The sequence below is a fragment of the Odocoileus virginianus genome, chromosome 7, assembly GCF_023699985.2.
Source record: "Odocoileus virginianus isolate 20LAN1187 ecotype Illinois chromosome 7, Ovbor_1.2, whole genome shotgun sequence".
NCBI lineage: Eukaryota > Metazoa > Chordata > Mammalia > Artiodactyla > Cervidae > Odocoileus > Odocoileus virginianus.
Window position 1 is genome coordinate 59,574,003 of NC_069680.1, and position 25,807 is coordinate 59,599,809.

At 44.8% G+C, this 25,807-nt stretch overlaps 1 long non-coding RNA gene and 1 pseudogene across 1 annotated transcript; both read right to left on the reverse strand.

Annotated features, from left to right (window-relative positions):
* Window positions 1–7,842: 7,842 nt before the first annotated feature.
* LOC110127308 (uncharacterized) lies at window positions 7,843–13,944 on the reverse strand. Its single transcript, XR_002310744.2, has 4 exons — window positions 12,870–13,944; window positions 12,408–12,760; window positions 10,178–10,288; window positions 7,843–8,823 (listed from the first exon to the last, which is right to left on the reverse strand). It is a non-coding gene; the product is annotated as an uncharacterized lncRNA (long non-coding RNA).
* Window positions 13,945–15,122: 1,178 nt separating this feature from the next.
* Window positions 15,123–17,895, reverse strand: LOC139036057 (small ribosomal subunit protein uS2B-like; annotated as a pseudogene).
* Between the last annotated feature and the right edge of the window lie 7,912 nt (window positions 17,896–25,807).

A 25,807-nucleotide genomic window follows, 5' to 3' on the forward strand; every position in this document is an offset into this window, starting at 1 on the left:
GCTTACTCAGACTAATGTCCATAGAGTCAGTGGTGCCATCCAACCATCTCATCCTCTGTCATCCCCCTCTCCTCTTGCCTTCAACCTTTCCCAGCATCAGGGGCTTTTCCAATGAATCAGTTCTTCACATCAGGCGGCCAAAGTATTGGAGTTTCAGCTTCAGCATCAGTCCTTCCAATGAATATTCAGGACTAATTTCCTTTAGGATGGACTGGTTGGGTCTCCTTGCAGTCCAAGGGACTCTCAAGAGTCTTCTCCAACACCACAATTCAAAGCATCAGTTCTTTGGCGCTCAGCTTTCTTTATAGTCCCAACTCTCACATCCATACATGACTACTGGAAAAACCATAGCTTTGACTAGGTGGACCTTTGTTGCCAAAGTAGTGTCTCTGCTTTTTAATATGCCGTCTATGTTGGCCATAGCTTTTCTTCCAAAGAGCAAAGTGTCTTTTTAATTTCATGGCTGCAGTTACCATCTGCAGTGATTTTGGAGCCCAAGAAAATAAAGTCTGTCACTGTTTCCATTGTTTCCCCATCTATTTGCCATGAAGTGATGAGACCAGATGCCACGTGTCTGGAAAGACTTATTTTTATGGTTACCTCTTCTGCAGATGGAGAAAACTGAGGCCAGGCTAGTAAATTGTATACCAAGTGCCTTCACCAGCACCCCCAGAACCTGGCTCCTTCCATGCCCCCTACTCTGCCTACCACCCCCCTGGAGCCTGAGTCCTGCGCAGTAATAAGGGGTTGATGGCTCTGGTGCCCAGGCCCTAGTTTCCCACAGTCTGAGCCCTCGGAGAGAAACTGATTTGCAATCCTGAGCGCCCAGGAAGGCAAAAAGCACGTCTCCTGGCAGGCGCATATTGCCACTAGGTGGCGCTGCAGGCCCGCCCCTGGGAGCCCAGCACGCAAACCACTGCTCTCGCTCCACACCCCCGGCAGCCGCGTGGCGCTGTGGCGATTGCTGGAGTGTGCCTACCTCAAGGAGCAGGCCTAAAGGTGAGCGAGTCTAAAATACTATAGGTATCTGCGCATAGTTGTTGTTGTTCAGTTGCTCAGTCGTGTCCGACTCTGCGACCCCATGACTGCATCACTGCAGGCTTCCCAGTCCCTCACTGTCTCCTGGAGCGTGCTCAAACTCATGTCTGTTGAGTCAGTGATGCCAGGCAACCATCTCATCCTCTGTCGTCCCCTTCTCCTCCAGCCCTCAATCTTTCCCAGCATCAGGGTCTTTTCCAGAGTTGGCTCTGTGCATCAGGTGGCCAAGTATTGTAGCTTCAGCATCAGCATCAATCTTCCAGTGAATATTCAGAGTTGATTTGCTTTATGACTGACTGGTTTGATTTCCTTGCTGTCCAAGGGACTCTCAATAAATAATAGTTAACTGAGAAACGGAGGCTGGATACTAACAAGAGGTTTGTATTACTGACGGTCCCTTGGTCACTATGTGTGTATGCGTATGGGCGGGGCGTACACTGTGCTGAGTACACTCCAGTCTTCATCCTCTTTAGTCCTTGCAGCAGGGAGGCAGGCTCTTTATTCTCATTTTGCAGGTGAGGAAAACGGGCTGAGGTCAGTTAGTGGTAATAGAGGGAAGAAGCAGGATTTGAAGCGCTCTGCCTGCATCCTCTTGGGATCACCTGCTGGTCCAGTGCCGCCTCCTTGCCCAGCTTAACCGGGAACCCAGGTGAAGTCCTGTGACCCTGCTCCACCAGCACAGCCTCGGCCCCCAGCATCGTGTGACCACCAGAGGGAGGCCTCGGCCTTTAGGCGGCTTCAGAAGGGCCTCAGGTGAGGCCTTGGGAGGCTGGCGGACACATATATGCCAGAGAGAGGCCGTGAGGTGGCGGGACTCTGGAAGGCAGTTTCTGTCTGTGCAAGGATGATAACTGCTCCTGCCCAGGTGAAGGGGAGGCCTCACATGCCAAGCTGCTGCGCTGCGAGGGCTCCGCAGCGAGCCCCGCCCCAAGCCCTTGCCCCTGGCCCTGAGCAGGCGTACTGACACGCAGCAGGCCTAACTGTGGCCACCGCATGTTTTATCTGTTTCCCTGATTTGTTTTGCTGTTAGCAGTCTCTCCCACCGACAGGCAGGGTCTTGCCTGCATCGTGCACTGCTGTCTGCCCAGCGCTCAGATCAGGTGCCTGATGCGCGGTGGCTTCTCAGAGAGCAGGGTTGGCTGAGGGATGGTAAGTGACCTGGAGCATGGGGCACCTGTGCTCGGCGGGGCTCCTAGAAGTCAGTGGACACCCCCCCCCCCCGCCACATGTGAACCCCAGAGGGCCAGGCTTGGCGCATTGCACTGTGTACAGGTTGTCGGGCTGGTCACATCTTTGTCCCTCTCGGGGCTTCTCTCCCCTCTGGAGGAGCATCTACAGGTTTTCATGTGTGGTGACTCAGGCGATGGCTATGCCAGAGGTAAGCACGACCTTCCATGTCACCTGTCACTGGTCATGGCTTGCCACCTCCTCCCTCTTCCTTCTCCTGTATCCTTTCCTCTATCTATCATGCTATGGCTTCCCTTCTTCCTCTATCTATCATGCTATGGCTTCCCTTCTTCCTCTATCTATCATGCTATGGCTTCCCTTCTTCCTTCCAATATCCAGTGAAGACTTCCATGCAAATAGAAATATGTCTGCACAGATTTAAGAAACTAAGCCTGGGCTTGAGGCAGATCTTGTAGCAGCTTCTAGCAAGGACCCAGACTGAGACACCATTAGCCAAGAGCTGCTGGGGCTTGGCCTCCTGGATGGGGTTTTCTATGATTTAGCCTTAGCTGTCCTTCTGATGCTGATGGGTAATGCTGGGGAGATTCCTTCAAAATCATTTGGACACTGCTGGCAACCAAGGTGGGTCTCAGAAACCAGCTCAATTAAGAAGAGCCACCCACAGGCTCCCATACCGTGTGGCCTGGAGAACTAGAACTGCATCTCACACCCAGAAGGGGAAACAGCCCATGGAGAATATTGGCCAGAGCTTGGCTGGGTACCACATAACCCCACATCTTCCACCTTAGATCTGTGAGGAAGATTCTGCCTGGGTCTGGGGGTCCTAAGTGGGAGCTGGGACAATCCATGCATCCAACAAAAGGACCATAGAAAGAACTCTTCATTAGAGGAGAAGTCACCAGGAGAAAAATGGGTGGGCCTATGAAAAAATATACAGCCAAAAGGAAAGGAGGACGAGAAGGCAGGGCTTACATCTTATAGTAACTGTAGCTCTAGCACCTCATAAGACCCACACAGATTCTGCTCAATAATATGTTAAGTGAATATGTGACTCAAGAGTATAACCTTCCTCAGCCATGGATTTTACTGGCAAAATTAGAATATTTGGACTTGGGCACTATATAAGGTACAAGAGAATACACCTTCTATTAAATAAGGGCAATTCATGGGAACAGACCCTGGTAAACAAAAAATACAGGAGCTGAGTTACAGTTTGCACTAGATGCAGTAAATAGTAGACCTGAAAGTGCAAAAATCAAATGAGAGGTAGAAAGGGTCAGATGGAGAGGCATTCCCAGGATGAAAAGGAAAAGGGTGAGGACAGAGCATTGTGAAAACATGCAGGATGAGGACCACGGAAGCTTCACTGAGGGGGACAGAGCATTGTGAAAACATGCAGGATGAGGACACGGAAGCTTCACCGAGGGGGACAGAGCATCGTGAAAACATGCAGGATGAGGACACGGAAGCTTCACTGAGGGGGACAGAGCATTGTGAAAACATGCAGGATGAGGACACGGAAGCTTCACCGAGGGGGACAGAGCATCGTGAAAACATGCAGGATGAGGACACGGAAGCTTCACTGAGGGGGACAGAGCATTGTGAAAACATGCAGGATGAAGACCACAGAAGCTTCACTGAGAGGGACAGAGCATTGTGAAAACATGCAGGATGAAGACATGGAAGCTTCACCGAGGGGGGCAGAGCATTGTGAAAACATGCAGGATGAGGACCACGGAAGCTTCAGAGGGACAGGCTTTCTCTGCCTTCCCCCCCCATCCCCGCACCACACACACATGCACACACTACAGGAAACAGGCAATAAATATATAAAAGAAGTAAACTCTTGATTGAAAAAAGAAAAAGACACAATAAAGGTAAAAATGTGCAGTTCTGGCACTTCTTTCACTTTCTCCAGTGCTTATAGAGAATGTGATAATATTTATGAGTCCTCTGGATAAAGAGAGAAGGCTCCCAGACCCTGGTTTTAGGCATCAGAGTATCAGCTGCCTGTGGGCCACCCATGGCACATGGGTGAGCCCTAGACGCTCACGTAGGTGCCCTAGGAATGGTGGCAAGGATGTCCATGAAGTGCTGTTTGTAATAGTAAAAAGTGGGAAACCATTGAGTGTTCACCAAAAGGGAGTGAATTCCTAGTGGATAATGTGTCCTTGCAGTGGACTCTTTTACAGAACTTTAAATGAAGGAACCAAAGCTCTATGCATTAGAGCTGAAGAATGCAGTGTTGAATGGAAACGTTAACTGCATAATGACACATAGAATATGATGTCATTGTATCAATTTAAAAATGATTGCTTATGGATATCTACATAAGAAGTAAAAGTATAAAAATGAGGAGTGGATGGAGATAGGTCAAAATCATGAGACTCTCTAAGGGGCAAAGAAAATTGAGTGGGGACCAAATAGAATTCAACCTTTTCTGTACAGCTTATTTATTTTCTTTAAAGTTGGAAAGAAAAATATTCAAATGTGAGTATTTGTCCATTTGGCATATCCATAGATGAAAATTTATGTTATTCTCAGTAGCTGTCTATATTTTTCTGGTTGGTCTCTTTGTTTTTTTTTTTTTTTTTAGTATACTTGATCTGGACTTCCCTGGTGGCTCAGAGCATAAAGAATCTGCCTGCAATGCAGGAGACCTGGGTTTGATCCCTGGGTCCAGAAGATCCCCTGGAGAAGGGTATGGCAACCCACTCCAGTATTCTTGCCTGGAGAATTCCATGGACAGAGCAGCCTAGTGGGCTACAGTCCAGGGGGACACAAAGAGCCAGACATGACAGAGTGATTAACACTTTCTTCAATGTCAACGTTGAGCATCTTTTCATGTGCTTCTTGGCTATCTGTATATTTTTTAAGAAATGTCTGTTTATATTTTCTGCCCATTTTTGATTGAATTGTTTGTTTTCTTTTGACATGGAGTTGTATGAATTGTACATATATTTTGGATATTAACCCCTTGTTGGTTGCATTGTTTGCAAGTACTTTCTGCCATTCTATAGGATGTCTTATCTTTTTGTTGCTGGCTTACTAAGCTGTGCAAAAGCTTTTAAGTTTGATTAGGTCCTTCCCATGTGGCTCAGACGGTAAAGCATCTGTCTGCAATGCAGGAGACCTGGGTTCGATCCCTGGGTCGGGAAGATCCCCTGGAGAAGGAAATGGCAGCCCACTGCAGTATTCTTGCCTGGAAAATCCCATGGACCGAGGAGCCTGGTGGGCTACAGTCAATGGGGTCACAGAGAGTCAGACACAACTGAGCAACTTCACTTCAGGTCCCACTTGTTTATTTTTGCTTTTATTTCTTTTGCCTTGGGAGACTGATCAAACAAAATATTGCTAAGAATTATATCTGAGAATGTTTTGCCTGTGTTCTCTTCTAGGAGTTTTGTGATGTCATGTTTTATATCTAGGTGTTTAAACTATTTTGAGTTCATTTTTGTGTATGGTGTGGAAGATATTCTTTTGCATGTGGATATCCAGTTTTCCCAAAGTGTACAGTTGAAAGATTGTCCTTTCCTTACTGAATCCTTGCATCCTTATGGAAAATCTATCGACCATATGTGACAGGGTTTTTTCCAGCTTCTCTACTTTATTTGCTTGGGTTGTACATCTGTCCTGCTAGCACTACACTGTTTTGATTATGGTAGCTTTGTAGTAAGCTTTGAAGTCAAGAAGTGTGAGTCCTTCAACATTGTTCTTTTTCAAGATTGTGTAGGCTATGTGGGGTCACTTTTCAGTACTTTTTAAATTTTCAAAAGAAAAGGCATAAGGCTGATGGGTATAAACTCAGAATTTACTCTGTACTAGGCAAAGATTTAAGAAGGAAATCCACAGTCTGGTGGATGTTTTAAGTACAAGACATAAAAAAAAAATCTCTAAGAATATAAGCAGAAAGTAAAGGTTACCCACAAATTAACAAAATCAGGGTGACTTCACTTGATGGTTTAGTATTAGGAGATTTAGTTCTATTGTGTCAATAGATCAAGTCCAATACCCATTTCTAAAAGAAAAATGTCTTCCTTATGAAGAACATAAAACAGTCATAAACTTTTGCCAAATTTTACAGCAGCAAAAACTTCTAAAATAACAAAAAAAACTTAAAAAATAAAGAACTTAAAAAAAACCCCTCACAATCATGTTGGTGATCTAAACAGAAAGCTTTTGGAATCTGACAATTCAGTAAACAAAAAAGGCAAGGGAGTGGAGGATTTGAATAATTATAATAATAAGATCATATATAGATGTATCTTATATGTGTAAATGCATCTTATATGTACATATATATGCATCTCACATTATTTTGTCTTATATAAAACTTCAGTAAACACTCACAAAAGTTTATTGTTCACTTTATCAAAAAACAACCTTAGTAAGTTTCAAAAAGTAGAGGTTTCTTTAGGCCATATTCACTTACCTTAATTCATTGGAATGATAGCTGAATGGTGAAAAGATTACTTTAAAAAGAGTGTAACTAATTAAAAAAATAATAAATACTTTAAAACTAACTCCTCAAGGAGTAAATCAAACTGAAATTTAAAATTGTTAATACAAGGGGAACAAATTATATAAAACTTACCAGATACATTTAAAACTCTTCACAAGAGCAAACATATTTTGTTGGAGATTTGATCTCTGGTTCCTCTGCCTTTTCTAAATCCAGCTTGAACATCTGGAAGTTCTTGGTTCACTTACTATTGAATTAAGATAGAGAACAATAAAGGAAATAAAATATAAAGGACAGCATAGGGAATTTTTTAAAAAGTAAAAAGTTAAAATACATAGAAAAAGTTATAAAAATATTAACAAAAACCAATTTTAACTTTTATAGAAGAGTTGACCTCTGACAAGCCTGATTAAGATTGGGAGAATAGATGAGAAGAAGTTGAAATGTACAACATTAAGAACAAGAGATATTATACAACCACAAATATGAAAGAGATGAAAAGAATTATAAATGAATATGATATGCAACCATAGCAAGAGAGTTCCGGAAAAACATCTACTTCTGCTGTATTGACTGTGCCAAAACCTTTGACTGTGTGGATCACAACAAACTGTGGAAAATTCTTCAAGAGATGGAAATACCAGACCACCTCAACTGCCTCCTGAGAAATCTGTGTTTAGGTCAAGAAGCAACAGTTAGAACTGGACATGGAACAACAGACTGGTTCCAAATCGGGAAAGGAGTATGTCAAGGCTGTATATTGTCACCCTGCTTATTTAACTTATATGCAGAGTACATCATGAGAAATGCTGGACTGGATGAAGTACAAGCTGGAATCAAGATTGCAGGAGAAATATCAATAATCTCAGATATGCAGATGATACCACACTTACGGCAGAAAGCGAAGAATAACTGAAGAGCCTCTTGATGAAAGTGAAAGAGGAGAGTGAAAAAACTAGCTTAAAACTCAACATTCAGAAAACTAAGATCATGGCATCTGGTCCTATCACTTCATGGCAAATAGATGGGGAAACAATGGAAACAGTGACAGACTTTATTTTCTTGGGCTCCAAAATCACTGCAGATGGTGACTGCAACTATTAAATTAAAAGATGCTTACTCCTTTGAAGAAAAGTTATGACCAAACTAGACAGCATATTAAAAAGCAGAGACATTACTTTACCAACAAAGGTCCATCTAGTCAAAGCTATGGTTTTTCCAGTAGTCATGTATGGATGTGAGAGTTGGACCATAAAGAAAGCTGGGGACTGAAGTATTGATGCTTTTGAACTGTGTTGTTGGAGAAGACTCTTGAGAGTCCCTTGGACTGCAAGGAAAGCCCACCAGTTTATCCTAAGGGAAATCAACCCTGAATATTCATTGGGAGGACTGATGCTGAAGGTGAAACTCCAATACTTTGGCCACCTGATGTGAAGAATCGACTCATTGGAAAAGACTCTGATGCTGGGAAAGATTGAAGGCAGGAGGAGAAAGGGATGACAGAGGATAAGATGGTTGGATTGCATCACCAACTCAATGGACATGAGTTTGAGTAAGCTCTGAGAGTTGGTGATGGACAGGGAAGCCTGGAATGCTGCAGTTCATGGGTTGCGAAGAGTCAGACACGACTGAGCAACTGAACTGAACTGAACTGAATAGCAATACATTTAAAGAACAAGAGAAATGAATGATTTTTCAGAAGAGTATAAATTACCAATACTCATTCAAAAAGAAAAGAAAACTTGGCTAGATACATAACAATATGCAAGATTAAAGTGTGATTAAAAATCTATGAAATTAAAAGACACTCTTTGGAAGGAAAGCTATGACAAACCTAGACAGTGTATTAAAAAGCAGAGACATCACTTTGCTGACAGAGGTCTGTGTAGCCAAAACTATGGTTTTTGCTGTACTCACGTACAGTTGTGAGAGTTGGACCATAGAGAAGGCTGAGCGTCGAAGAATTGATGCTTTCGAATTGTGGTGCTGGAGAAGACTCTTGAGAGTCCCTTGGATTGCAAGGATATCAAACCAGTCATTCTTAAAGGAAATCATCCTGGTTATTCATTGGAAACTGAAGTTCCAATACTTTGGCCACCTGATGCAGAGCTGACTCTTTGGAAAAGACTCTGATGCTGGAAAAGATTTAAGACAAAAGAAGAAGGGGATGGCAGAGGATGAGATGGTTAGATAACATCACCGACTCAATGGGCCTGGATCTGAACAAACTCCAGGAGATAGTGAAGGATGGGGAGCCTGGCCTGCTGTAGTCCTTGGGGCCACAGAGTCAGATACAACTTAGCCATTAAACAATAAGAACTACAGAAAGTCTGAGACTTAGTACAACTCAGTAATAAAAGACAAATAACACAATTTAAAAACGGCAGATTCTGAACAGACATTTCTCCAAGGAAGGTATGTAAATAGCCAGTAAGCATATGAAAACATGCTCGATGTCATTAGTCATAAGGGAAATACGAACCAAACTGCAATGAGAGGCCACCTTTACACCCACTAGGATGGCTAAAATCAAAAAGTCAGATAATATTAAAAACAAGTGCTGGTGAGGATATGGAGAAATTGGAACCCTTATTCACTGCTGTGTGTTTGTGTACTAAGTTGCTTCAGTTGTATCCGACCCTTTGTGACCCCAAGGACTGTAGCCCGCCAGGCTCCTCTGTCCATGGGATTTCCCAGGTAAGAATACTGGAGTGGACTGCCATTTCCTTCTCCAGGGATCTTCCCAACCAGGGACTGAACCCATGTCTCTTACATCTCCTGCATTGACAGGTGGATTCTTTACCACTAGTACCACCTGGGAAACCCAGAGTTACCATATGACCCTGTAATTCTACTCCTAGGTATATACCCAAAAGATGAAACACAAAAACTTGTATATGAAAATTATTATGGCAGCATTGTTCATAATAGCCAACAGGTAGAAATAACCCAAATGTCCATTGATAGATGAATAGATAAAACATATTATATCCATATAATAGAATGCTGTTTAGCCAAAAAAAGTAATAAATTCTGATACATGCTACAACATGGATAAACTTGTAAAACATTATGTTAGATGAAAGAAGCCAGCCCCAGATCATACAATTACATGGTTTGATTAATATGGAATGTCTAGAATAGGAAAATCTACAGAGACAGAAGGTAGTTAAGGGGTTGCTGATGTATTTGAGTTAGGGGTGATAGCTGAAGGGTACGGGGTTTCTTTCTGAGGTGTCAAAATGTTTTAAAGTGACTGTGATCATGGTTGCACGTCTGTAAATATACTAAAATGTAAATGTACTTTAAATGGATGACTCATATGCTAATGATTAGATCTCAATAAAACTGTTAAAAAGACTATGACTTACAAGTGCATCAGGTCTAGATGATTTAACGTTGATTTTAGTATTAATAAGGCATTACTAGCTTACCTTCCCTCCTTTAATCTTAGGGGCTTAACACAACAGAAGTTTGTCTTTTACTCACATAGAGACCAGGTGTTCCTGGCTGTTTGGCTGTTTCCCAATGGTAACTCAGGAATCCCTGTTTCTTCTATCCTGTGTCTCCACCATCTTTAATGGATAGCTACTGGGATCACTGCAAAAGAAGACAGTGCAAGGAGGGTGGAAAATTGGAGGTTTTTCTGCCCTAGAACTGGAAGGGGTCTGCTTTTGCCCCATTCCATCAGCACAAATTTAGTCTCTTGGCACCCTAACAGTAAGAGTCTGAGAAACGTGGCCTAGTATAGGCCAGGTGGAAGAAATGCTGAGTTCTAACTAAATCTCTAAACACTGAACCATTGTTACTCAGATTATTCCAGGTTATTTTAAAAGATTGAAAATGCCTCCTATCCACTCTACAGGCAAGCATGATCTTAATAACAAAACTTGATGAATATGAACCAAATAACTAGAGACCAATTGTAAGGCATAGTTCCGGCAAGGCAGAAAAGGAAAGACGACCTCAACAGAAGTAGGTTACCTCTACTTAGGCAAGGAGGGGCGAGAGTCGGCCTAACGACCAGGCTGAGGGCCGAGAGGGAACAGGGAGGCTTCATGCTTATAGGGAGGTTTGTGGAAGTGATAAGGGAAACATCAATCAGGCAGGATATTTTGAGTATTCTTTTGTTGAGATGACGTTTGTAGTTGGGCAGAAGGTGATGAGTCTTCTGGGCGGGTGTAGGGGGTGGTAGGTTTCCGGACAGGGGGTGATAAGTCCCAGGTAGGTGCAACCAGCCTGGAGCATCAGGGTGGAACTAAAGTTATACTTTGTTTTCTCCGAAGTTAGATGATTCAGCAAGGGGCCTTTGAGACTGTTGTTCTCTTTTCTAGGCCCCAAAACTCCTTCACTAATCGCACTTAAGAATATAGATGCACGAATTCTGAGTATACAGAATTTAAAATTAGGAAATTTATCAAAAGTGAAGAATAATTTAAAAGACAAAGATCACAAAATTTGGTCAATAACAGCCAAAAATACTACTGATAAATTCCTACTATTGATAAATAGTGATCCCTATAACAACTCTAACACAGGAATGCAAAGACTATCACTAAAGGCTTGGAGTGGAATGAAAATTGTTCAGGACAGGAAAAATATAGATGAAGTAAACACTTGATCCAAGTAAAAATGGGGCAAGTGAGACAGAACTGGGAAATCTCAGTAATCAACACACTGTATTTTTAACACTATATAAAAACAACAAAATAGAGATTTATGTAGTAATAAAAAACATTCTGAACCATGCCTTCTTCATAAGGTCCAGGAAAACTAAGTTTACATAAAAATAAACAATAAAAATACTGAGGTCAAATCTTGCTCAAATATAAGAAAAAAGAAAAGAGAACAAGGATCAGAATATTGTTGCTACCTCAACAAAAGCATAGCAGAAAGACAAACCTACACCAAAAAGTATACAACTGTAGCCTGTTATTTCAAAGTGGTTTAAAAAATGCATTAAGTAATTGATATAAAACATGAAAGGTTAACTTAAATTAGTATTAGAAAAATCTGAAATGTGATGGCAGAACTCCAGGAAAGAATTAGAAATAAAAGGAAAAACATCACTTCATAAATTAAGAATAAAACAGAAGGAACAGAGTGAATAAACACAACAGACAATGTATTAAGAGAAGCAAAAGTGACAGATATCAAAATGGAAAAAGAAGATCCAACATATTCCTGAAGAAGAAAACCAAAATAAGAGTACAGAATACTTAAAATTATTACTTAAGAAAACATTCTTGAAATAAAGATTAGAAGCTATGTGTGAAGAAAAGAGCACATTATACATCTGAGGGTATCAACCGAGAATGAACTGTACCAAAATATACTGTAAGAAAATTACTGGACTTTCTTGTTGCTATTGTTCCATTGCTGAGTCGTGTCTGACTCTTTTCAACCCCATAGACTACAGTACACCAAGCTTCCCTGTCCTTCACCATCTCATGAACATTCAGTCCGTAACAAGAATGACTGGAAAGAGTCTGGCAAGGGGCTTGACAGGGTTGGTGATGGCTGGATGTGGGCAAGAAGAGGAGGTGGGGGGGGGCGGCGAGGATGACTCCCATGACCCCGGCTTTCTTGAGGGGGTGAGCAGTGGCCCTTCTGCTAGGCAGAGGGCCAAGAGAGGAGCAGAAGGCCTGTTTCGGAGTTGGAGAGTGGTTTTGGCCCCAGGCTGTGCAGACAGACTGGCTGGGTGTGAATCCCGACTTACCAGCTGTGGTGACCTTGGGCAGGTCCCGTAACTCGTCTCTGCCCCGGGGGAAGTGGCACTACCTCAGTCACAGGAGTGGGAGATTCCATGGAGGCAAGTGCCCACGCAGAGGGCCAGGACAGTGGGGCCCACAGGAAGCACTCAGCCGTGTCAAGTGTCGTCATCTTTATGGTGATGCAGATGATGCCACTAAAGAGGCTCCATGGGCAGCTGGCAGGAAAGGGGCTCCACTTCCGGAGGGAATGGTCAGCCTGAGAGTTAAAGCCTCAGCAACAGATGAACCCGCCAGGAGGAGTGTGCCAGTGAGAGGGAAAGAGAAATGAGCCACGGTGAGACGCTTGAGGCCAACTAGGCTGAGGAAGCAGAAGAAAAAGGAAGAGGGAGAGATTCCCAGTGAAGGGAGTGAGTAACAGCATCCAGTATTTTTTTCACTTTGCCCATATGGTCCCCGGAAGTACTCACCCAGATATCTGAGTACATTGTGATCCATTTCCCCATCTCATCTTTCTAGCTAGAGAACTCTGAGGATAAGCAGTTCGTGCTTGTCCACGGTTCCAGATGATGTTGGGTAGCTCCAGGTCTCCACCATGGTTTCCGGTTTGATTGACTCTACCACTTACAGTGATCTCCTCGGGAAAGCCAAACTATCTATGCTGGTGTGTCAGCATCTGCCCTTCGCAGTCTCTCTCAGTCTGCTTTGCCTGCTTGCTTGCTTAGTCGCTCAGTCATGTCCAACTCTTTGTGACCCTGTGGACCATAGCCTGCCAGTGTCCTCTGTCCATGTGACTCTCCAGGCAAGAATACTGGAATGGGTTGCCATTTCCTCCTCCAGGGAGTCTTCCCAACCCAGGGTCTGCTTTATAAGGGCCCTAAATACCTTGGCCACCTCATGCGAAGAGTTGGCTCATTGGAAAAAACCCTGATGCTGGGAGGGATTGGAGGCAGGAGGAGAAGGGGACGACAGAGGATGAGATGGCTGGATGGCATCACCGACTCGATGGACTTGAGTTTGAGTAAACACCGGGAGCTGGTGATGGACAGGGAGGCCTGGTGTGCTGCAGTCCATGGGGTCCAAATAGTCGGACACGACTGAGCGACTGAACTGAAAGCCTTAGAACTTGTATTATTAGAACTTCCCTCCGCCACCTTAAAATATGGGGAGTACTCTTAAAATCACATTCCGCCAGTGCCTACTTGTGGGATGGGTGGTGGTGATCTTGGAGCCTCAGAATCCAGCCCCCCAGCCCTGGCCCTGTCAAGGCCACTTCCGAGCTAGGCGTGATGGTGGGGCAGAGACGAAGGAGTGCATTGTCAGGGAACCGCAGCTGCCCGGCTGGAGGCTGGGAGGCCTGAATAGCTTCACAGCTCTGGGCCAGCTCGCTGAATGGGAGCATGCCCCTCCCTGGCAGTGGCCCAGAATAGATGATATTTTCATTGCAAACTAACAAGGGGAGAAATCCAATTACCTTACAAAGGAGCTCCCAAGGGGCCTCACAGCTTAGAGAAAAAGGGAGGGGAAGGGAAGGGAGAGGGTGTATGTGTGTGTGTGGTATGTGTGTGTGTGTGTGTGTGTGTGTGTGTGGTGTGTGGTGTGTGTGTGTGTGTGTGTGTGTGTGTGTGTGTGTGTGTAGGCTCCCACCCAAGCCAGGATAAACAAAGCCCTAGGGGGCATGGGAGATAGGCTTGAAGGCTGGAGAGGTGGAACTGGGGGTTTTACTTCATTCCATTAGGTCAGAGGGTAGGCCAGGGAAGCTCCAGGTCCCTGGAAGCTCTAAGCAGACAGACCTCCTTCCTTGGCGACACATGGGTGGTGCAACTCCCCCCAGGCAAGCCCCAGCCTCTCTGAAGCCCTCTCAGACCGGGATTTCCCAGACTTGAATCATCAGGAATTCATGCACACATTGCCACATCCTGCTAAACTATTAATCTTTTATCTTTAAATTTATTTAGAGTGTGTTATTTAAGTTTAGATTTAAAAAGAAAAGTTTCTATCCTAAATGCAAATACAAAAATTGGAAGATAATTCTAAAATGAAAGATGATTCAATAACAAATGTTTTAAACCTCAACTAGGTATTAGGGTGACTGAGGGCTTTGGGTTTGGAAGCTGAGATAATCGAGGAGTGGGTGGGGTGGGAGTGGAAAGGGGTGGGATGTTAGCAAGTGTTTGCAACGAACACTGATTTCTCCTAGGTCTAACCCAGGAGGATTAAGAGAACTGAAAAGGAACACTTCTCCTCTAGGCCCTCCCAGCCCTGGCCCCAGAGTGGCGGGCGTGGCAACAGCAGTCTGGGTGCCCGTAACCGTGGTTGCCCAACTGCTTAGTGGGGATTAGGGGCAACGTGGCGGTCTACTGTACTACTGGACAGACCTGCTTTCTGTGTTTTGTGGGGTGGCCACTGGGGTCCCTGAAAGTGTGAGTGGCCTAGGGGAGGGGGAAGATGATGGTGGTCCCAAGGCAACAAGAAAGCCCACTCTCCTGCTTTCCTCTTTGGACTTGGCAGGAAGGGCCACAGATCCCCTTTGGGAGGAAATTATCATTTGCTTCCTCCAGCCCAGCCAGAGCAAATCAGCCTTGAAAGGCTGGCCTGCCTCGAGGCCACACAGCTTGCCCCTTGTGGCTCCTTCCTGGCCCCACTCTCACTACCCTAGTGAGTTGAACTCTCTGGCCCAGATGCCTGAAAATTAGCTTTCTGAGGCTCAGGGACCTGGGCTGGTGGTGTGTGTGTAGGGGGTACTTGGGATTATAGAGACCCCTCTGCCACAGACATCACCTGTTTCCAAACCACAGACATCACCTGTTTCCAAACCACAGACATCACCTATTTCTTCTGTCAAATGGAGGCTTTTAGGGGGAGCTTTGGTCCCAGGGGAGCTTGGGCCCAAGGGTGGGACAACACTAGCTCCCATCCCTCACTCTCACAGCCACCCCAAAGCTTGGGGAAAGTAAAGCAAACTGAGAAAGCGGCACTGCTCACTAGGGGGCCGGCTCAGATTAAGCCCCGCCACTCACCACTGACCCGGGCAGGGACCACTGTGGGCTTTGGGGCTTCCTGCTCCCTCCTGCTCCTTGGGCCACCCCTGCTTTCAGGACGCTGCAGGAGAGGAGGTTAGCAAGGGAATGCAAGTCTGAGTCAAGTCTTCAAAGGATTCTCCAGTCAATGAGATACTTGGGGAGGGAGGCAGAGTGGGAGGTTCAAGAATCGGGTGATCTGCACAGGCTGAAGCAGTCAAAGAAGCTTAGAGAAGGAAAAGAGAATAATCAAAACTGATAAAGCACTTCCTAATTGGTTACTCTGCATGGTGTCAGGCATTTCAATACTCTAGGAGATGTTGAGGCTAGTGGCTGACTTAAGAACACCATTTAGAAAATAGAAGAATTCACTCTGTATTTCCTTGACATATACCCATTTCTAGTCCCTATTTTTCATCTCCTATGGCATTTGACTGTGTTGAAAGCCCTTTTATATTCAGACTTCTTTGCTTTTGGGACTACACTCTTTCCCTACTTCTCTGAGCATTCTGTGTGCATCTTCCAATGAATCCAACCTGGGTCTCCTGCTGCCAGGGTTTTGTGGGTGGGTGTGTGTGGGGTGTGTGTGTGTGGGTGTGTGTGTGGGTATGGATGTGTGTGTGTTTATATTTAGAAAATACATGTTCTCTAGATGACTATAGTACTGTAATTTTGCAGGGTTTGTCCCATCTGGTTGTACCTGGAGTTCATTCCTTAACCTTCTCATCTATAACCAGCCTTATTGTTTTGATCTTATCTCTCTCCTGAGGACTCTCAAATTTATTTCCATCACTGGTAAATCCCACAACCTATAAGATGCATCCACCTGGACATCTCAACTCAAAAACACAAGAGACCCTCAACTGAACTCGTGTTTCCTCCAGACTTTCTTCTTACCATGAAATCTTCCGTCCCAGGCTCCCAAAGTGGAAGTTCCTGGGTCCTCACTGATTCACTTCCCTCTTGATACCTCTCACCCTCCTTTGTGGCCAGAACCTCTCCCACACCCCATTGTCATCCTGCTCAGTGACCAAGGTAGTTCCACCTCTTAAATTCCTCTTGTGTCGGCACCTTCCTCACTCCCTCGGTCTCTAGCAGCTCACACTGACTACTGAAGAAGACTTGTAACAAGTGGCATAGTTCAGTCTTTCTCCGGCAAAGAGAATCCCTTAGCATAGAAATCTCCTTTTTCTTTAGCATAGAAAAATCCCGGGTAAGGGCCCCTCCCTCACCAAGATGCATATTATTACTCTTCTGAATTCACTTGTCTGTGTATCCTAACCCTTCTGTAAGCACATATTTATACACTCCTGTCTTTTCCCTATTCATTTGTTTATCCAACAAATATTTGTTTATTTTAGAAACTGTTATTTTTAATCACTCTTAGTTGTATTTTCTCTTTAAGAGGCTGGGAAAGTCTAGCTTAAGACCACTCACTGGTCGTTCCTACCCATTCAGTGGCCCGAGCAGTGGGAGCTGCAAACCCATTTCGAGCACAGGCTGAGGGCTCTATCTTCCACTGGAAGCTGAATAGTCATGGCAAGGCCCTGTGCCTTCATACCCATCTGCGACTTCAGAATGGGCTTCCCTGGTGGCTCAAATGGTAAAGAATCCACCTGCAATGCGGGAGACCTGGGTTTGATCCCTGGGTTGGGAAGATCCTCTGGAGGAGGGCATGGCAACCCACTCCAGTGTTCTTGCCTGCAGAATCCCCATGGACACAGAAGCCTGGCAGGCTACAGTCCATGGGGTCGCAGAGTTGGACATGACTGAGTGACTAAGCACACACAACAGTAAGTCCAGGAGCTAGAGCAGTCCATTCACCCTGAAATCCCTCCTCATCACACAGCCTGCTCTTCCTCTCCCATCTGTTCAGGACCTCTGTGGAAGGAAGAGATTGTGCACAGCCTCCCATGGGCATGCAGATGGTGCCAGGCGTCTGCAGAACTTCCTGGGCCTGTATCCACCACATCAGACCCTCTGGGGGAACTCCCTTGCTGGTACAGGTGATGGCAGTGTCCTCATGGCGCAGGGGAGTGTCTTCATTACATGGGGTAACAGTGGGCAGGTGACTGTAAGATGCCTCTGTGAGAGGCTGGCAGTCAGCCTAGGGATCAATAACCACTGAAAGTCACAGCTCCCAGAAAGCTGCCTGGTTCTGAATAGTGAAGGTTCCAGGAGTGAAGCAGCCAGCAATAGGCGTGGCCCCAGTGGCAGCAGCAAACCTCAGTAGAGCCCGGTGGCCAGTATCCCTGGGGAGTGTGACGCTGATGTCAGCCATCAGTTTTCCATGGCAACAATGGCATGAGCCACCAGTAGAAGCTTCTCCCAGGTCCTTTCCAGGATTATGATGTCATGCCACCACTCTTCCCTCTGTAGAGGTTCTGTTTCATTTGGAAGTCACAGTTCATGCCACCTAGAGCTCCAGCCATTGTGAAAGTTGCTCTTTAAGTTATGTGGGGAACCCAGAACCATATTGTATGAACTCCTGTATAGTTAGTGTAGTAAGACCAGCAACCATTTATTTGGTGTCAGCTATGAGTCAGACCATGAGCTCACAGTGGGGGAAGATAAGGATGAAGCAGATCCTGGTCCTGGCTTCATGGAGTAAGGAATCTAGTCTTCATGACATTGCACATGTTATTCTGGCATGCAGATATAGGTCTTTGCCCTGGAAAATGCCTGCTCATAATTAGGAGATCTTATGCTTCCTCCCACTCTCTGATGGATCATCCTATGCCCCCTTGGAGTGTATGCAGTGCACTTTGAAGACACCTGGACCAAGACCTAGCAATAGAAGGTAAATAGGTAGATTTTGTTGTTGTTGTTGAAAGTGACAGAAAACCCACTCAAACCAGTAAAAAAGGGAATTGACTGGTTCATATAAACAGAAAGTGCAGAGATGGAGCCAGCCTCTCAGACTGCAGCGATGTCACTTACATTTCGAGGACTCCCTCTGCTCCTGGCCTCAGGCCTTCTTCCCTGATCTTCTTTACTCTTAGACTGAGGAGAGGAGTGGGATGTGGCTGCAGAAAACTGAAGGCTTACCACTATTCAGACAGTGACGCCTCTAGAAAAAAGCTTTTTACTCCTAGCATTCATGTAAATATCTTAAGATAGGTGTGATTGGCCCAACTTGGATCAAGTCCACATCCCTGAATAAGTAACCAAGGTAGAAGGATACAGAGGTCTGACTGGCTCGGCAGAGATCACATACCCCTCACTGTCTCCTGCAGAGCAGGGCAGCATGCATGATTGGCAGCCCAGGCAGAACCACATGGAATTCTCCAAAGGAAGGTGGGTACTGTGACCAGGAGAAGGAGGGAAATGATGTGGGACAGATAAAAATTTTAAATGCTGCTACAGATAGTGAGGGGGCAGAATGAGATCCCTGCTCCACGATGCTCTCCATTGTACCACACAGCCTGGTAGCTAGATAATCAAATAGAACACCCCTTAGCCCAATATGAGCCTAAAATGGTCCAGGTCCTCATTCTTGCTCATTCTTATACAGGAACCGTTAATGGTAGAGCATTTCCTCACTCCTAATATTTCTTTGTAGGTTTCTTCCAGCCATGAGGGAGTAACAAAGATGGACTTACCTAGAACACTGGATAAAACATATGATACAACAGCTTTTAGACAGTAGACAACAGATAGCACTGGATTATGATCCTTGAAGGAAGGAAAACAAATGAGATGAGCCCCATAAGCCCCTGGCTTATGCCAGGAGGTGATTCTGATCTGTGCTGTACAGATGAGGAAACTAAACAGAGACTGATGATCTTGTGAATTGGTGAGGCAGAGACTAGAGTTCAGGAAATTGAGGTGGTGAGGATTTGCAGGGCAGAGTAATGGAGAGGAGGGATCTTTGTAGAGAAGGTCCCCCAAATCTGCACAGTATTCACAGTATCATTGAATATATGAGGCATCTTACATATTTGATGACAGATGCCAGAAGGGTCATATTTCATAGTAGGACTAAACTACCTCTAGAAGAAAAACTACTCTAGTCCTACCTTTAAAAAACTTAAAAACAAGCTTCTAAAAGTTCATCCTGGTCTTTTAATGGCATGCCAGAGCAGAGTGCAATCTTCTTTAAAGGATTACAACAAAATCCAGTACTCAAAAGCAAACTTACATTGTGTCGCATTCAATCAAAAATGAATAGAAGTGCAAAGAAGCAGAAAATTTTTACCCATAACTAGAAGAAAAATAATGGAAATGTATTGAGAAATGACAGAGATGATGGAATTAGTATTTAAGGATACTAAAGTAATTCTTGCAAATGTACTTATTATGTTTAAATGATTTAGAGGAAAACGTGAACATAATGAGGAAGTAAATAGTAAAAGCCCCAAGTGAATTCCTAGAAATGAAAAATATTTGAAATGAAAATTTCATTGGACAGAATGAACAATTATTTAGACCCTGCAGAAGAAAGATTTATATACTTGAAGACATAGCCTCAGAAACTGTTCAAAATGAAGCAAAGAGAGAAAAAACATTGAGAAAAAAATCGAGTCTCAGTGACCTATGGGACAATATCACATAGTCTGACACATGTGAAACTAGTTCCAGAAGGAGAGAAGTAGAAAGAGAAAAAACATTTGAGGAAATAACAGGCAAAATCTTTTCAAATTTGATAAACTGTGAATACACAGACCAAAGAATCTCAGTGAACCCCAAGCAGGATAAACACCAAGGAATATTATAATCAAATTGCTGAAACCAGCAATAAAGGCAAAATCTTGAAAGCAGTCAGAGAAATTTTAAAAAGACATTATGTACCCAAGAACAAAGATAACAGCTATACAGACTTCTTGTTAGAAATTAGGCAGATTAGAAGAGAATTCAACATCTTTGAAGTGCTGAAAGGAACTATTAATCTATTAATATTAATATTATTATTAACCTATTAATTATTATTAACCTATTAATCTAGAATTCTCTTTCCAGGGAAAGTAGCTTTCAAAATAAAGATTGTTTTTTTTTTTTTCATACAAATGAAAGGTGATAGAATTTGTTGCCAGTAGACCTATGTAAGAAATGTTATAGGAAATTCTTCAGGAGAAGGAAAATGATATCAGGTAGAAACTTGGATCTACACAAAGGAATGAAGAGAGCAAGAAATGATTAACATTTGAGTAAATAGAAAGTAATTTTTAAAAAAGATAGTTGATTGGTAAAAAAAGATAATTGACTGTATAAAGTAAAAGTAAAACTGCAATATTTGGAGGTTCATAATATATGTAGAAATTGTATGACAACAATGGCATGAAGAATGGAAGGGCAGAATGGACGTGTATGGCTGTAAGGTTCTTATACATGAAACGGTCTAGTATAATCTGATGGCAGACTGATGTGTGATACCAAACCACAGAGCAAACACTGGGAGAATAGCAAGGACAGAACTAAGCCCAAAACAGACACAATGGAATCTTGTTTCTTTCTGTGTGTAGGGAGCCCCATCAGCATAATACAGCTGGCCTCTCTTCTCTCTCTCTCCCTCATTCTTTTTTAAAATTAATTAATTAGTTAAATTTTGACTGTCCTGTGTCTTCATTGCTACTCAGGCTTTTCTAGGTGCAGTGAGTGAGCGCTACTCTTTAGCTGCAGTGCATGGACTTCTCTTGTTGCAGAGCATGGGCTCTAGGCAAGTGAGCTTCGGTAGTTGTGACTTGAGGGCTTAATTGCCCCAAGGCACGTGGAACCTTCCCTGACCAGGGATCCAACTCATGTCTCCCCTTCACTGGCAGACAGACTTTTTTTTTTTCCCCATGAAATTTTTATTTATTTATTTATTTTATTAGTTGGAGGCTAATTACTTTACAATATTGTAGTGGTTTTTGTCATACACTGACATGAATTAGCCATGGATTTACATGTGTTCCCCATCGCGATCCCCCCTCCCACCTCCCTCTCCACCCGATCCCTCTGGGTCTTCCCAGTGCACCAGGCCCGAGCACTTGTCTCATGCATCCAACCTGGGCTGGTGATCTGTTTCACCCTAGATAATATACATATTTCAATGCTGTTCTCTTGAAACATCCCACCCTCACCTTCTCCCACAGAGTCCAAAAGTCTGTTCTATACATCTGTGTCTCTTTTTCTGTTTTGCATATAGAGTTATCGTTACCATCTTTCTAATTCCATATATATGTGTTAGTATACTGTAATAGTCTTTATCTTTCTGGCTTACTTCACTCTGTATAATGGGCTCCAGTTTTACCCATCTCATTAGGCAGACAGACTTTTAACCAGGGCTCACCAGGGAGGTCCCTCTTTCCCTCATTCTGCTCCAGGAAATAGCAAGTGGGTTACCTGATTGTGAGTCAGACTTGTGTGGCCCAGCCCTTTTCTCTGGGCACAAACTATCTGCAGGAACACATGTTTCTGCTGTGCCCTAGTGTGTAGGGAAGGCTGGTGATGGTGCACACTTGTCTGTGACTTTGTCGGTGAGTCTGACTAGTTCTAGGTTTCCACGAGGATGCCCACTTACCTGTAGCCATGAGCCTTGTTCTTCAGGATTTGCTTCATGTGCAGTAAATGTGATATTTGGTCTCTATCTGTTTTGCTTGGCCTAATTTCTTAATTGGTTTGTATGTGCTAAGTTGCTTCAGTCATGTCCAACTCTTCGGGATGCTATGGACCTTAACCCAAGGCTCCTCTGTCCATGGGATTCTCCCAGCAAGAATACTGGAGTGGGTTGCCATGCCCCCCTCCAGGGGATCTTCCCAACGCAGGGATCGAACCTGAATCTCCTGCGGCCCCTGCATTCCAGGTGGATTCTTTACCACTACCACTACCAGGGAAGCCCCTTAATTGGTTTAGAAATCAGTATTTATTGAGATACTCCTCTGCTCTACACCACAGATAGTGGTTTATCAGTCAGCTCCCTGACAGATCAAGGGTGCTCCCTCTGTTCCCCACCTGCCTCGTGTGGTTGACATGAAACAGGGAGGGAGCGGCGGTGGAAAAGGTGACGAGGAGCAGCCTGGTTCTGGACTCCTGGACTCAGAGGACTGCAGGGGCCTCAGTGAGCCTACAGGGAGGGAGCATCTCAGTTTTCCTCCCCTCACTTCCTGCTCAGAGTCTCCAACACCTCCCCAGGTCCTCCCAGCCAGGCCAGTTATGACAGTGGCACAGATTGGGAGCTAAAGACCTGGATTCCTTGCCTAGCAGGGCCACTACTCACCATGTGACCTTAACCAAGTTATGCCTCTCTCCCCAATCTGGCCTGAGTTTCCTCATCTGAAACAAGAAGGGTTATGCTAGACAGTAGCTGGTCCCAAGTGACTCAGTGGTAAAGAACCTGCCTGCCAATGCAGGAGCCACAGGAGATAGGAGTCTGATCCTTGGGTCAGGAAGATCCCCTGGAGTAGGAAATGGCAACCCACTCCAGTATTCTTGCCAGTATATTCCATTGACACAACAGCCTGGTGGGTCACATGGGGCCACAAAGAGTTAGACATGCCTGAGCACGGAGCAGACAGTATCTAATAGCGGCTCCTCTGGTCTTTATCGTGTCTTCGTCTAGATGACAAACTCCAGCCTAGGCTACATGTAGACTTCTGTGTTCCATTCTTTTTTTTCTCATTCTCCTTTCATTTGATGCTTTTTTTCCTAGGTAGTAGCTAACATTGGGAAGATTTCACACAAAAGTTTGAATTTCTAGCTTTTCTTGAAAAAGTCTTTGTTGTCGCATGACAATCACAAGCTGGACTTAAGAGGCAGTTGGTTCTTTTAGGGGTTCATGGCCTCTCCAGGAGGCTGCAGTCCCCATGTGGCCATCTCCATCATGTTGCAGCCTGCTGGCCTGCCAGCACTTGTCCTGGGGACTCTGCAGAGATGGTGGGGAAGCTGTGTTGTGAACCCTGGTCTCTGGATTCCCAGACCAGGGTGATTTCTACTATATTCTGTGGCCAGTTTGACTCTGCCCAGATGGGACAGAAGAGATGATTATTTCAGAACTGCCCGATGTTACACTCCTGGAACCTGGACTTAGAGTGGGGAAGACATAGAACTTCATGGGCTCTCTGGGTCCTGGTGTTCTACGGTGGAGACGAGTGCAGGAAACACAAGTGTAATCAGAGGTCCCTGGTCTTCCTTAGGTCCTCTTCTTCCCACCCCCAACCAGTGGCTGAGCCAAGAGGCTGGAGTTAAAGCCCTTCCCCCATTGACAGCTTTATGGATTGCTCCCAACCCCCCACCAGTCTGGTTAAATCATTGTCAGAGGCACAAGGTCGGGTCACCAGCTGGCTGCCCCATGCCGAGGAGACTAGCGGTGGTGTTAGGAGGGGTGGAGAGCCTACGGGAGCCCCTGCCTTCTACCTCCACAGCCCCGGACCCCACACTCCCCAGTCCTGCAGACCCTGCTTAGAATCCAAAGGGCTCCTGTCCTATTAATAAGTGATGCTGAGAAGTAATCTCAGCTCTGGTGGCATCCTGGCCCAGGGGGGGAATAAGGGCTATGGGAAGGTCAGACAGACCTGGACTTGAATCCTGGCTGCCCACCAGCTGTGCCCACCAAAGTCAGTTACTGAATGCCCTGAGCCTCAGTTTCTTCACCGGTCACCTAGGACAAATAATAGTCAATAACTCTACATCTCAGGGATTCTGTATAGATAAAATAAATGACAGGAGTGTGGACATGCAGTAGCAGCAGCACTTAACAGGCTCTCAATAATTGTCCATTTTTCTTTCCCTTCTCTGAGCCTCAGGGAGCTGCTCCTGGGAGTTCTTGGTTCATCTGTTGAGGCTCTGTGTCATGTGTATGTGCATGCTAACTCGCTTCAGTCGTGTCCAACTCTTTGCGTCCCTATGGACTGTTGCCTGCCAGGCTCCTCTGTCCATGGGATTCTCCAGGCAAGAATACTGGACTGGGTTGCCATGCCCTTCTCCAGGGGATCTTCCCAACCCAAGGATTGAACCCGTGTCTCCTGCAGCTCCTGCATTACAGGAGGATTCTTTACTACTGAGCCACGGGGGAAGCCCCTTCTGTGTCATATAGGAAGACTGAACAGCCTAGAAACAAGAGCTTTTAGGACAGAAAACTAGAAAGCAAGCTCTATTTAAAAAATTATTCTCTTTAACATATACACACTGCTGCTGCTGCTGCTGCTAAGTCCAATGCATGAAAGTGAAAAGTGGAAGTAACGTCGCTCAGTCGTGTCCGACTCTTCATGACCCCATGGACTGCAGCCTACCAGGCTCCTCCGTCCATGGGATTTTCCAGGCAAGAGTACTGGAGTGGGGTGCCATGGCCTTCTCCAATATACACACGACTATGTATAAAACAGATAATAGGACCTACTGTATAGCACAAGGAACTCTACTCAATCCACTGCAGTGACCTGTATGGGAGAGAAAATCTCAGAAAGAGAGGGTATAAGCTTATGTGTCGCTGATTCACTTCACTGTACGGCAGAAACTGACACAGCATTGTTTCAACTATTCTCCAATAATTTTTTTAATTAAAAAATTAATCTCTTAGACTAGCCACAACTTGCAAAGACCAGCCCCCTGCCTCTCCCTCAGTCCCCACAGCTATTGTGAGAGTGATAGAACTATCGTCCCCATTTGCAGATGGGAAAACTGAGAGACAGAGTCGTTCAGGGAGCTGCTCAAGGTGACAGAGCTAAGTGTGGGAGGTGACCTTGGCTGTCACAACAGGTCTGGCCATGGGGCAAGGCTCTGCCCTCCCAAAGACTCATATAACATGGTGGGGGATTGTGGCTACAGCTGAGGGCAGGCTCTGGCTACCTCCTCCATCTCTCACCACCCCTAAAAATGCCCGTGTACTTCTCCAGCCCTTTCCCCGACCTGGTGAATACTCCTGCTGAATAAACACATCCTTCTCACCTTTCAAGGCTGGCAGAAATGTCACCCCCTCTGAGAAGCCTTCTCTGACTTCATCTCCCCTGGAGATTTTCTCCTCTCTACTCTTACTTCTATGCTGCTCCCAATGCTCACCTCCCAAGCCCATGGAGCTCCTTATCTGCCTACTCAACAGCTTCTTTCCTGGGTGGAAGCCTGGATGGCAACCCTCTGAAGGGTGGAATCCATGCTAGGTTGGCCTTATTTCCAACCTTTGTCCACGGGGCACCCCCATCCTACCTCTCCCCCCACTCAAGTGTGGGATGGACAGGCCACAGACTCCAATAAACACAAGTCTAACCCTTTAGCAGTATGTATCAAAAGCCTTAAAAAATACACATGCTTTGACCTATAAGTTCTACTTCTAGGATATTTTCCTAAAGGAATAGTGAAAAGATACATGTATAAAAATGTTCATTTAGTGTTATTTATAAAGGACAAAATTTGGACAGAACTTAAATGTCCAATAAGGGAGTTGAGGTTAAATATATTATTATGCTAGGGACTTC